Genomic DNA, 13,860 nt, shown 5'->3' on the forward strand with positions numbered 1-13,860 from the left:
TTTTTTTTTTTTTTTTTTTTTTTTTTTTTATTAACTTGAGTATTTCTTATATACATTTCGAGTGTTATTCCCTTTCCCGGTTTCCGGGCAAACATCCCCCTCCCCCCTCCCCTTCCTTATGGGTGTTCCCCTCCCAACCCTCCCCCCATTGCCGCCCTCCCCCCATAGACTAGTTCACTGTGGGTTCAGTCTTAGCAGGACCCAGGGCTTCCCCTTCCACTGGTGCTCTTACTAGGATATTCATTGCTACCTATGGGGTCAGAGTCCAGGGTCAGTCCATGTATAGTCTTTAGGTAGTGGCTTAGTCCCTGGAAGCTCTGGTTGCTTGGCATTGTTGTACGTTGCTGTCCCTGTTAATGTGGTGGATAAACAGCAAGAACACATAGAAGAAAGCTGACACGCAGCAGACTTTACGAGTACTCTCACTAGTATGAAAATCCTGCGTTGTCCTACGGTCAGATGGCATGAACCCAATAATGACACAGGGGGATCTTCAAATATTGTGGAAGCATTGAATTTTCGTTTTTCAGCTTCTAATTTCCTTTTCACTACACAGAATGCACACGAAACACATGTATAAAGAATCACAGGCTGGTGGTACAACCTGGTTACATGTACCTTTGATAGCTTAGGACATTCTGAAGACCTCCTTGCTAAAATCCAAGCCAAGATGAAAGGATCACACAGGTATTGTACCGTGTAGGCCTAGATAGGGGTGTGATTTAAAAATAGGTTATCTTTACTTCAAACTTGGAAGAAGTGTTGATTGAAGTTGAGAGCAAGGGCTTTTGTCTCTGATTTATCAAAATGGTCTATCTGAAAGGCTGCAGGTAGCTTACGTTCCCTCTATCCTGTGAAAGCAAGGCAGCTGGTGAGAGAAGAAAGCAATAGTGTGATTGCTTTCTACCACTGTAACCGAATGCCCGAGTCAATTAACTTATAAAGAGAAGGATTTATTTTTGGCTCAAAGTTCAGAAGTGCAAGTCTACAATTGGGTGAAACCCCTGCTTTAAAGCCTGTGATGAAGTAGCTCTTCATAGTGAATCCATGTAGTAGAGAAAAAACACCTCATGGCCAGGAAAGGGAGAAAAGGAGGAAGAAGCAGGGTTCCACAATCTTCTTTGAGAACATGCTCTCCTAGTAACACAGAAGTCTCCTAGGAGTTCCTACTTGTTAAAATGCCTACTGTCCCCAGGAGTGCCACCTTAGAAACAAAGCCTGAAATACATGGGACTTCGGGGAGACTTGAGACACAAACTGTAGAAGCTGGTATCTTTCCAGGATTATGCAGAATTTAAGCATAGGCATCTCCTTTCAGATCATGCTGGATACTGGTATCTAGATCATGCTAGATGCTATGCATGACTTACCTGGAGTCACATTATCCTCTGTTCTCTCTTAAAACAGCCAAAATTACTTTCTTTACCCTTCAGAAACCTAGATACATACAAAAGTAACCCCTCTTGAATTATTGCAAAAGGTGGTATTATGCATGGGCCTCACCTAATGGTCACCAAAGAGTGGAAATAGAACAAAATTCCCATTCTCAGCTTTGATGACACAGTTCTTATATATCATGTGTGTGTCTGTGTGTCTCTCTGTGTGTAAATGCTCAGTGGGTATTTTGTTATTAAAGTTATGAAATGAGAAAATCCCTCGGTGTAATTGATATTTGAGCTCTCCTGCAGTTGTGTGGGCGAGATGAAAAGGAAGACTCACTAATCATCCCTGAAAGTCTTCCAACCTTTGGACTATGCTAAGGCTTTGATGCTAAATAACCCACCAGTAATTTGAAGAAATGGTCCCCACCAACTTCACTTAAAAATGGGTATGTTCAAAAGTCAAGCTAAGGTCAAATACATTAGCAACTCTTTAAAAGAGGATTTGAGGTAGAATTTCTACCCTTATCAAATTTCCCAAGTAAAATTATATTTGAATTAGTCTTGTCAGTTCTGTGGTATTTACAATATCATGCGTCATGCTTCTGTTGACATGCTTATAATCTCTGGTTTTGAGGCACCGGAGTAGAAAGACTTGTTTTAGTGATAACATTTCTCATTTTGGTAAGATGTTGGTTTTCGGATGTTTGCTTTTGTTAAAAGATAGTTTTTATGAGTGGGCTAATTTTGCTACTGTTTGGCAGTAGTCAGAGCTGGCTTGTGTTAGCCATTTGAAATGTTTTGACTATTATTTGTTGGCCATTTAGCCCTGACTGATCAAAGTCTCAGTATACATGAAATGCATTGACTTGGTGAATCGTTTGACTAATCACATCAACTGTCATCTTAGAGGAAAGGCTGAGTTGGGTCTGGGTGAGGAAGTCCTGAGCAGGATGGAACTTTGGGGGTCTCTGAAAGCTGACAGAGGGAGAACTGTCTGAAGCATTATCAGTAGTATTTTGGCTTGGGGTAGCTGTTTTATTTTTCGGTGACTAGGAAGAGCTTCTGAGAAACTAGCTTTGTAGGCAGCTTCCGATGGAGAAGCTTAGCTTATACTTTTGAGTTCTTATGGGGGTCAGTCATTTATTCTTTAATCCCTTGGGCCTAAGGGATATAGAAATGTTGTTAGGACAATGACATGATAACACACAGTGAAGCACTTTTGCCTCTGTTGGATTGGAAAATAAGTGACCATTACCAGGGTAGAGCTCAAAGTGATGAGTGAATCTTTTAGAACCACCATGGTCAGTTATATCATGGGCAGTGCAATGTATGAAGCTGTATGTATTGTCATAAAACCTGCAGGAGTAGCACAGAAAGCTGATCTGAACTCCAGACCCAGCTTCCTCTTACTGCTGACTTTACAATATGCTCAGTTCTGCACTGTCCTTAGTGCGTGCAAACAGAGTTTCCATTTATGCAAAATTTGCCTAGTGTAGACAGCATAAAGAGAGCATAATGAATGAGCTTCGTGGGATTATTTAGGTCATTTAAAGCCTCTCCTATATTTAGACCCAAGCAGCCTCGTTGCTTAATATCTGGTTTATTGATTCATTTTCGTGCTGACATCAGGCAAGATGTGATTTTACAGACACATACCTGGTTTATTTATTATTTTAAATTAAACTTTATTAATCTTTTTTTTACTTATTCACTTTACATCCCACTCACTGCTCCCTCCAGGTCACCCCCTCTCCCCCTCCCTTCCTCCTCCCCCTCCCCTTCTCCTCTAAGCAGGTGGGGGCCCACTGACCATAGCACTTCAAGTCTCTTCAAGAGGCCAGGCACTTCCTCTCCCATTGAGGCCAGACAAGGCAGCCTAGTTAGAAGAACACCTCTCATCTACAGGCAACAACTTTTGGGATCGACCCCAGTCCAGTTGTTTGGGATCCACATGAAGACCAAGCTACATATGTGCAGGGAGGCCTAGGTTTAGCTTGTGTACGCTCTTTGGTTGGTGGTTCAGTCTCTGAAAGTCCCAAGGGTCCAGGTTAGTTGATTCTGTTAGTCTTCTTGTAGAGTTTCTAGCCCGTTCAGGACCAGTAATATTTCCTCCTAATCTTCCATAAGACTCCCCAAGCTCCATCCGTTCATTGTTTGTGGGTGTCTGCATGCATCAGCTGCTGGGTAGAGCCTCTGAGAACATGTTCCTGTCTGCAAGCATAACAGAGTATCATTAATAGTGTTAGGGATTGGTGCTTGCCTATGGGATGGGTCTCAAGTTGGGGACATACCTGTTTTCACAGGTGGAATTTCTGAATATCTGAATTTTAAAATTCTCTCTCTCCAGTTAGTTTGGATGTTTCAAAAAGCTGAGAGACTCTCACAAGACTCTCACAAAACAAGTTCCTGGAGATGTACTGCCAGTCCTGAGATTTCCCGTGGGTTGGTCTAGTGTGAGCTGTCATAAGATTTTAGGGGGAAAAGGTAGAAAATATGAAGCTAGTGAAGTAGAAAATATAAATATTATATTAGACTTTCACTATTCAAAAATATTCCTACAAGGGTCATTTCAACTAAAAATACTTCTATAATACTTTCAGAACATATGTTGGCTGACCAGAATCTAGATGGCTGAAAGATATTGGCAAACTGTTTTTCAAAAAGGTATCTTGGATTGCATGTTGTTTACCGGAAGACAACTTGTTTAAGACCTAAAATGCCCACATTTCAATGCTTCAGTATCTTAGAAAAGTCCTAAGTGCTTCAGCTTTACTATTATTTGGGAAGTTTCAGTGCAGTTGACATCAACAAACATTTGCTGAATGATGGAAACATGAAGGACTTTGAACGGCATGACCCTAAAGCATTCATTCTGAATGTTGGATAAGCCATTGAAGGAGGGATGCATGCTGCTAGATTTTCCCTTTGGGAATAGATGCATAGGAAGAAAGGAAGCATGCCACAGAGGCTAGAAGTCCAGCCAATGGAGCAGGAGAGAATGATACAGACTTAGCAATGCAGGAGGTGAATATGGAGGAGGCTGGAAATGTGGACATGGCGGACACATAGTTTACTTTCCCTGTCTAGACCATTGACATCAAAATAGAACATTTTAATGAGGACCTCTGGACCATGTATTAGCACAAACTGAAGGTGCCCTAGACAACCAGAGGGGAGTGGAGAGTTGCATCTAGAATGTAAGGGAAAAATGTCTGACATTAGATACATGATACTTGGGGTCTTTAGTAGATGATTCTCATAAAAGATGGTGTCCAGAGGACTTGAGGTTATCTCAGACTTGAGATATAAAGGGCGTGGGGGGGAGCCATGTACCTATTTTTAAAGCCAGGGTGTGGGGGAAGTATTGCTTTTCTCTGACCCCCCTGACAGTCTAACCTGCTTAGAGCATGAGTATGTGCCATGGGTGGTTTTAACAAGTGTTATTTTCACTTGTCCTCTGTGTATTTCATTGTTTCCTTTCCAATCAGCAAATTGCATTTTAAATAGACTTGGGTAGGCAGGAACTAATGATATAATTTAGAAGTGTAAATGTTCTCATTACCCCCCTACCGTCCTCAGCGCTTGTCTTTGGCACAGCTGGCAAACCTTTCCCTTTAACACCATGGTAGGGTTCCTTTAAATCCATTTCCAAAACATCTATTGTTTGGGGATCTCGTAGGGAGATGAGAAGCTTTAAAAACCCAATCTTCTAAAACTCCAGGCATACTCTAATTTACATTATAAAAACAAAAGTTGCCATCCTGTGGTATGTTTTCAATTAATATGAGGCTGATATAAGAGGCTTAGTGTGCTGTGTTGGACAGCGGTATTGATATGGCCCCTCCTGGGCTGGCACTCTGGACGTTTGCTTTGTGTTTTGACTATTGTCTTTGGGATTGTAAATTACTTAGGCAGACTCATCACAGTCAATTAAATTCAACATCCAATTTTCATCAAGGTTTTCCTTTTATCCAATTTTACTGTGCAGCGAATTGAGGCTTATGGAGGTCAAGTGCCTTGGCCAAGGTTATCTGGCATGTTAATGTCTTAGCTCAGATAAGTTTCCTTTTAGACCCTGTTGATTCCAGCTTGACACATTCATCTGCCTGCTAATTAGCACCTCTTCCTCCTTGTTGCTTAGCTTGTGAACTGGTTGCTTTAAGGGATCCCAACACCCAGTGGGATCTATGAGAAATCTGTAGGCTCATGAATTATCTTTTATCTGGCAAATTAAGAAAGTAAGAAAAATAGAGATCAATTATGAAAATCTCTGGTGTGCAGGAAGAGGGTCTCTAGGGATTTGTTAACTTCTGCCAGAAAATCAACACTGAGCTGCTTGGGCCCTTGCCTAGAGTTGAATGGTAAGTCGAGGAGTGTGTGGTATTCGAGGCTGGCATGGTGGAAGGTGGGAAGGCCTGCAGATGAATTACCTCATTCCAGGGGCATGAAGTCTGTCAGGACACAGATACTCTACCGTCATTCCTAGAGCCTGCTGGAAGTGCGGCATGGCTGTCATGTCGATGCCAGGGGACGGTATTGTCCACAAAGACACAAATATGAAGCTTACAGAAAACCATCGAGGAGGTAATTCCAGGGGGTTAGACAACGGGAACCTGTAATTAATTAGCCCTCTTCGTCTCCATCCTTCCAGAACTTGCTAGAACGCACAGCACACAGGGAATTTCTTGGTTGTAATTTAATCGACGAGACTAAGTTTTTACATACCACGAACGTAATGACAGATACCCTGTAATTATATAACTTTTGAGGGATGAAATCATCTAAGAGCTTGGGGTGCAAGTTATACTTTTAATTTTCCCCAAACCCCGTGAGACTGTTTCCCTTCTTGGTTTCCCCTTTGGTGAATAATGCTTTTTGTATTTATTTATTTTTTATTTTAAGACACTCTTTCCTCTCTTCCGTCATCACTGCTCACCCATCATCCTGGCTGGGAAGATGCTGGCAATGTTAATGCCGAGACGCCAGCGAGCCAGTTAATCACCCAGCTCAGCAGAGACACAGGGCTGCTTGGCGGGGCTGGCAGAGGGCGAAAGGGATGATTTAAAACAATGCCTTAAAAAGATTATCAAACAAAGGCAAGCATTTAGTGAGCTGTTAAGCGAAAGAGAAATCCCCAGGAAGGAGAAAGGGACGGCCTTTATCTTGCCAGAAGGGCAAATGGTAAAAGTAAAGTGTCAGCCGAGACACATTTTATGTCAGTTTGAGTGACTAAAGGCCAATTTGGCACCGCATGTGTTTGGATCATGCGCTGTAAAATGCATGACCTTGTTTTCTGCTGCTGATTTATGGCTCCCTACGCTATGGGCTTTTTCTTTCCATTCCTGGAAAAAAAAAATCTCAATCCTCAGTAGAAAAATAGCAAGCCCGAAGCAGCTGCTGAAGTTTGCAGGCACGTCGTTTCTTCAGGGCGAAGCTGACATAGTGGTGGGGGCAGAAGCAACAGGGAGTGGACGGTACCTTGTCGGAAATACCACTGAGTGTAAAACAGAGTAAGATTCGTCTCCAGGTCAAGTGGGCAGAGCTGTCTGAGGCACAGCCGCTCCTCTGAGAGGGGATTCTGACCTCGTCAGGATCAGTAGAAGAGGCACAGGTGTGCATCGAGGGAGTGTGCAGGTTTGCATGGGTTGCCATTTATCGATTTGATCTTATCCCTGCAGATGCCTCGAAAGCTCAAGCGCTCCTGCTGTGGTTCTTTGAGTTTTCTTTCTTTCTTTCTACTGGGTGACATTACACTGGCAAGAGCAGTTTCTGATCTTCAGCGCCTTGTTATTTTCCTCAGGAGTTTGGAGTGTCGGACTTAAACAGTTTACATCAATCAACATGTCCTTGGTTGACTTCTTCAGCTTTGGGAATATACTTTTCCCTTCCTGAACAAGCTCAGAAATGCATTTACATTTTAATTCTGCAATTTGCTGCCCCTTCCATGGCCCCGCTTTTGGAGTATTCTTGAGGGTAGCAGGCGTCTTTCCTTTCTTTCCCATCCCGTGGCACCCAGTTAACCTTGGCTGAGTAAAAAGGAGCCCCTTAGACAGGGTGTGAGGCTGACGTTTCTTTGCTAAATCTTATTTTTACATGCAGCCTGATGTTCTCCTTGAGACCACAGCAGTTTTCTTTTGTAATTGAGAACAGTAACTTGCTTTTCAGGGAAGAGGTACACACGGTACCCAGGGGGACCCTGTGGATGTGAGAGTATCTTCAGCTCAGCAGCGTGGAGCTAGAGTCCAAGAAAATAGACTCCCAGGCCTTGGCCTTTGGGCCTGCAGGTACAGGGAAGGGTTAGGACCTTCCTTCCCTCTGTGCTTTCAGAAATAGCCTTGGTAGTTAGAGCTGTTTGTGGCTTTACCTCTCCTCCCTTCCTAACCAGGGAACTAAGAAGGGATTACAAAAAGCTAGACAGAGTTCGAAGGGGCTGCAAAACCATCTATTTAGTTCAAATCTGAAGGGAGGAACACTGGTACATCAATTTGAATATTTTAGATTATCCCTGCCTGAGCCAGGGACTGGGATGTGGGTCTTCTGTAACCTGTCTCCAACTTCATTTTACTCCTTCACTCAGCTTTTAATGAGATGAATAGAGTCAACATTAGTACTAATCCATGAAGGTTAATTGTTGGATTGCAAATATCTGGCTGTAAAGTCTGATGTCAAGGTGGGCGTCATCTTTCTTTTTTTTTTTAACTGTCTTATAGAATGGCAAGGGGGTGGCTGCCCCTGAACGTACCTAGTTCTAAGTTCATACTCCCTTCAGTTTTGCTTGGAGAATCTGACGTCCAGCATTTCACCATAATTAGCCAGGAGACACAAGTGGCCTGCACTGCTTTTTCTTTTCTCTTCCTTTCATTAGCTTATATAGAGTCACAGGTGAAGTCTGGCTAGTCCAGAACTCATTGTGTATCGTAGGCCACAGGCTTCCAAGCTTCCAGCCCCGGCTTCAGCCTCTCCAGCTTGCACTTAACTCTCCTTATTTTCTTGTTTCCCCTTAACTTATTTTACTAAACACTTGAGAATATACACGCACACATTCACCCCCCCCCACACACACTCAAAACATTCTATTTTTGTATTGGAAGGACACTATATTAAGAAAGAAATTCAGATAAGGACGACATGGGAAGATACAGAATTAAAACACAAGCTTGTACTTTCTGTAAGAATGGGTACAGATGGGGTGGGGATTTAGCTCAGTGGTAGAGCGCTTACCTAGGAAGCGCAAAGCCCTGGGTTCGGTCCCCAGCTCAAAAAAAAAAAAAAAAAAAAAAAAAAAAAGAATGGGTACAGAAAGTATAGACATGGTGTACCCGTGATGATAACTGATCAAACATGCTTAGAACAACGGGCCATGGGGTGCTCTAAGGAATAAGTTATGGTTTATGTGTAAACGGCCCTCCCAAAAGGTTCCTATGTTGGAGGCGTGGTCTCCAGTTAGTAGATCCAATCTTTGAGAAGCACTTGGTTCTGTGGGCAATAGCTCCACGGTGACAACCCAGTGAGGTCATCGATTGGGCTATAGGGGTGAGGTCCTGACTGCAGGGAATAGATCACTTGAGGTGCCTTTGAAAGGATATACCTTGACATGATTCCTTCCCCTCTGGCTATTTGCTTCCTGCCTACCATGAGCTCGGCAGCTTCTTCTGTTACGTTTCCCAATATAAATTTCAGATTCGTCTCAGGCTGATAGCAATGAAGCCGGCCGTAGAACTATGAGCCAAATGCCCATTCTGCTCAGGTATTTGTCACAGCAACAGCACACCTGACTAAGGCCAAGGACAGTGTTCTTTTTGCACAGGCTAACAGCTCCGTGCGCCCATGTATGTATATATAGAAGCTAGAGGTCCACCCTGGGCATCGCACCTGAGGGGGCATCCCTATTACTTCTTGATACTGGGTCTCATCCTGGCGTGGGGCTTGCTAAGTAAGCTAGTCTGGAGGACAGCAAATCATTGGACTCTGTCTGTTTCCACCTCCCCAGCTTTGGAATTAAAGGTGTGTACCACCCCACCATGCCTTGTTTTTTCAAAGTAGGCTCTGGAATTTAAACATGTATCTTCATGTTGGCAAGGCAAATATTGTATCAGTTGATCCCCGCCTTGAATAACTCTTTCAACACACGGCTATTAAGGTCATCTGTTTTTGGAAAACACTGTTCGACACTCCTGGAGAATGGGAACTGGGGTGAGAGGTGAGCAGTCTGTATCAGCAGATGCTGAAGGTATTTCTTATAGACGCTTGGGTCATCTTGGTTGGCATTGGGTCGTGACATAGGTGGTCTTTCTGGTAGTCAGTACTAGAGAAATGAACAGGGCAGACTGCAGCCAAGACCTTTAGGATGCTGACTGGCATCCCACCCAGTAAGTGCATAGAATAAAGCTGGCAGGGAGAGCCTGGATTCCTATCTCCTCTTCTGCCAGATTCCAGACATGCCGGGCCCCCTTTAGAACAGAGCAGTAATCTAAAGATAAGGATATTTTCCAAAACAAGTGTGCAGAGCACAATATCAAAATAGAGATTGACTTAGTCATTTTACAACTTATGGCAAAGACATTTGATATTATTTCTTATGTATTTTACATGCTCTGTGAGGTATGCCTTTGTTTTCAGTCAAGAAGACACGGATTCTGCATACAGCTGTATAGGCGATATAGACACATCATAAAGATAAGAATCTTTATGACTTTAAGCATTGGTGGAGAGATGGCTTCATGGTTAAGAGCATTGACTACTACTCTTCCAGAGGACCTGAAAACACACATGTACACACACACACACACACACACACACACACACACACACACACACAACTTTAAGCACAATGAAGTAAGGAATTAGAAAAGTTTGAAACCGTAAGTAAATATTTAGGACTTAATTGCTTACACAATCTTCAAATAAAAAAAATAAACTTTCAATTGCCTATCTCACTTCCAAATCAGAAAACCATGGGTGCTACTAGGTAACCTCAGGGAGACCTGGGAGCCACTCATTTGTTGCCTGCTTGTGGATTCCCCTACAAGGGGAATGTAGGGGAATTTGTCTAGCCATCTGGCCTCAGTGATAGAGGATGTACCTAGTCCTGCAATAGTGACTGAGGTGTTGGTCGTGTGTGTGTGTGTGTGTGTGTGTGTGTGTGTGTGTGTGTGTATGTGTGTGTGTGTGTGTGAGAGAGAGACAGACAGACAGACAAACAGACAGACAGAGAGAGACAGGGAGATAGAGACAGAGACAGACCCAGGTGTATCTTCCTTCGTAGGAGGAGGAACTGTGAGAGGGGAAGGGAAGAGAAGAAAATAGTACGATCTGAGCACCCAGCTATAAAACTCCTAGGCATGTACCCAAAAGATGCGCCACCATACCACAAGGATACATACACTCTACTGTGCTCAGGGCAGCTTTATTGCTAATATCCAGAAGAATAGATACAGAAAATGTGGTTCATTTACACAATGGAATCCTATTCAGCTTTTAAAAATAAGGACATCATTATTTTTGCAGGCAAATGGATAGAACTAGAAAATATCCCAAGTGAGGTAACCCAGACCCAAAAGAACATACATAGTATGTACTCATTTATAAGTGGATATTAGCCATGAAATACAGGATACCCATACTACAGGAGGCCCAAGTGGGGATGCTTGAATTTCACTTAGAAGGGGAATAAAATATTCAAAAGAAGCAGATGGAGGGAGGGAACTGAGTGGGAAGAAAGGAAGGATGAGGGGGTTTGGGATCAGATGTGGGGAGAGACAGGAGGAAGGGCCAGAGGGCTGGGAGAAAACATGGAATTAGCCAGCTGGTGAGGGTATGTGTGGGGATGGGGCATCTCTAGGCTATGACAGAGACCTCAGATGGGAGAGGCTCTCAGGAGTCTATGAGGGTGACTTTAGCTGTGGGGATATGGAATATGAAGTAGCCACTTCCTGTAGCCATGTAAGACCCCCGCAAAGAGGGATAAGGACCAACCCACCCATAAAACTTCCAACCCAATATTTGTTCTGTCTACAAGAAATGCAGGCACAAAGATGGAGGAGAGAGTGAGGGAACGGCCAACCAGTGACTGCCCAACTCGAGACCCATCCCATGGGCAAGCACCAGTCCCTGACACTGTTAATAATACTGCTATGCTTGCAGACAGGAGCCTAGCATAACTGTCCTCTGAGAGGCTCCACCCAGCCAACTGAAACAGATGTAAAGAACCACAGCCAATATCGGAAGGAGCTTGGGGAGTGTTATGGAAGAGTTGGGAGAAGGACTGAGGGACTTGGAGGGGATAGGAACGCCACAGGAAGACCAATGGAGTCAACTAAACTAGGACCTTAGGGGCTCTTAGAGACCGAGCCATCAATCAAAGAGCATACACGGACCGAACCTAGGCCTCCTGCACATATGTAGCGGCTGTTTTTTATGTGGGTCTATCAATAACTGGGGGTAGGGGTCGGGGGAGGGCTGTTCCTAAATCTGTTGCTTGCCTGTGGATCCTGTTTCCTTAACTGGGCTGCCTTGTCTTGCCTCAGTGGGAGAGGATGCATCTAGTTGCCAAGGTTGGGGGATTTGGGGTGGAGAGGCTCTACCTTCTCAGAGAAGAAAAAGAGGGGGCAGGGAGAGGGACTATGTGAGGTGGCACCTGGAAGGGGGGCAGCAATCAGGATGTAAAGTGAATAAATAAATAAATAAATAAATAAATAAATAAATAAATAAATAAATAAATAAGAATTCTTAAGAGCATCCCTAGACACTGTGATGGTGAGAAGTATAGCTTCCAGAAAATTCTGAAAATATAAATGAATTGTAGAAACGATTGCATATTGTTGCTGTTATCAAAGATATTTCCTACGAGCACTCAGTATTTATTTGTATTCCACAATGCGAGGTAGAATCTACTCTGGCTGTCATTCCAGTATTTTAGGTTGGGGCAGGAGGATCGTGAGATTAAGACCATCCAGTGCTACATAGTGAGTCTTTTCTGAAAGCCAAAGGGATACAAAGTTGATTCTTGATCCAGGGAAGCCTTGGTCTTAAAATTTTCTGGCTCTTGAATTTTGCTAAAATTCAGGCGAAACTAATCATTCATTTTCTTCCTACCAAGAGAAAAGGAAGTGAGGGAAAACAGCTGAAGAGAAAAGGGACCAAGGGGCAGAGGAAAACTTTGGACTTGAATTCAGAGACCTGAACTGAGACTGACGATCTGTCACCTAGGTGCTGGTTTCCATGGTAAATTCTGTAACACCTCAGAGCTCGGTTCTGTGTTTTATAAGATGAAGTTACTTCTATCCACTTCATACAATGTATGTAGATTATCGTTCATTGTATAGAATGCTCAGCAATCACATAAATGCTGTTATGGGTGTTACTGATGGTGCCTCACAGGTGGATCGAAACTGCCAAAGTTGTAAGCCTTTCCCATCCACAATAAGGAGAGGAGGGATGGCTGGAGCCTCTCGAGGTGGATGTTAAAGCGGACTGTGGGATGGAGGGAAGAGGCTTTTCTAAGGGATAGAAGGAAACAAACCTTGTCAGGATTCTAAGTGGAAAAGAAACGTACAGCAGCTGCCATTTGGTTTGAAGTCTGTGGGTCCCAGCATGCAATGGTGCAATTTAATGTGGGCCACTGAGCATTGCTTGTAAGGACAGGCAGTTTCCGTGGGCGACCCCCAACAGGGAGGAAATGAAGCAAAACCAGGCAGTAAATTCTTAATGCATTGCACATACTATGCCCCGTGTTATTTTTAAACACAAGGCATACCATATGTGTTGGAATATGTTCATATTTTCAAAAAGGTAGACAGCTATTGGTTGAATAATTAAAGAAAATCTCTTCAAAGCATAAAATTGTTCATAAAGAAAATTGTTTGAAAAGTGCATGCATTGTTCCAAAAAAAATTTTTTTTTTGCAGTTTCTGTTTCCATTATATGTGTACTTCGTGGCTAGCCCGGAGCAGGGAAGTAGGCGCCAAGCACTAAGCCATTTAAAATCTAAATCAGACTTTAATAAGGGAATGTCATGTTTCATTTAGAAGCCTCTCCTCACCTCCTTTTCTTGTGCTGTCAAGTGAGAGAAAAGCTAGCTTTATAATTACACGGCTGCCTCAGCTTCAGAGAATATGTAAGGTCTCACATTTTTCCACACACACCCCCTTGCTCTGTCTCCTTCCACTCACCCCCACCCCACCCCCCATGCTTTCATCCTGTGCTTCCTGCTTAAGGGCCTGACAGAAAGATGGACGTGTGTTGGTTAAGGTGCTGAACGGCGCTGGCCCTTATTAATTTTGGGGCAACAGGCAAAAGAAAAAAAAATAAAATGAAATGAAACAAATGACTTGGAGTAAGGTGGCTTCTTATGAAATCAAACGGAACTCAACGTTGACAAATGTCTTCTCTTCCCTTCTGTGCTGCTCTCTAATCCGTGTGTGTGAGTGTGTGTGTGTGTGTGTGTGTGTGTGTGTGTGTGTGTGTGTGTGTGTGTTGT

General features: G+C 43.3%; 1 protein-coding gene and 1 long non-coding RNA gene across 4 annotated transcripts in view; both read left to right on the forward strand.

The window, feature by feature from the left end:
- The window catches only part of Lhfpl6 (LHFPL tetraspan subfamily member 6), a 197,931-nt gene that overhangs the window by 57,156 nt on the left and 126,915 nt on the right, over positions 1 to 13,860 (forward strand). The window lies entirely within an intron of this gene.
- LOC120100819 (uncharacterized) overlaps positions 1 to 13,860 on the forward strand; it is a 105,013-nt gene continuing 91,153 nt past the window's right edge. For all 3 annotated transcript variants that reach the window (XR_005500954.2, XR_010064281.1, XR_010064282.1), the window contains exon 1: positions 1 to 13,860. This exon is cut by the window's right edge. This is a non-coding gene — a long non-coding RNA (uncharacterized LOC120100819).

The sequence above is a fragment of the Rattus norvegicus genome, chromosome 2, assembly GCF_036323735.1.
Source record: "Rattus norvegicus strain BN/NHsdMcwi chromosome 2, GRCr8, whole genome shotgun sequence".
Lineage (NCBI taxonomy): Eukaryota > Metazoa > Chordata > Mammalia > Rodentia > Muridae > Rattus > Rattus norvegicus.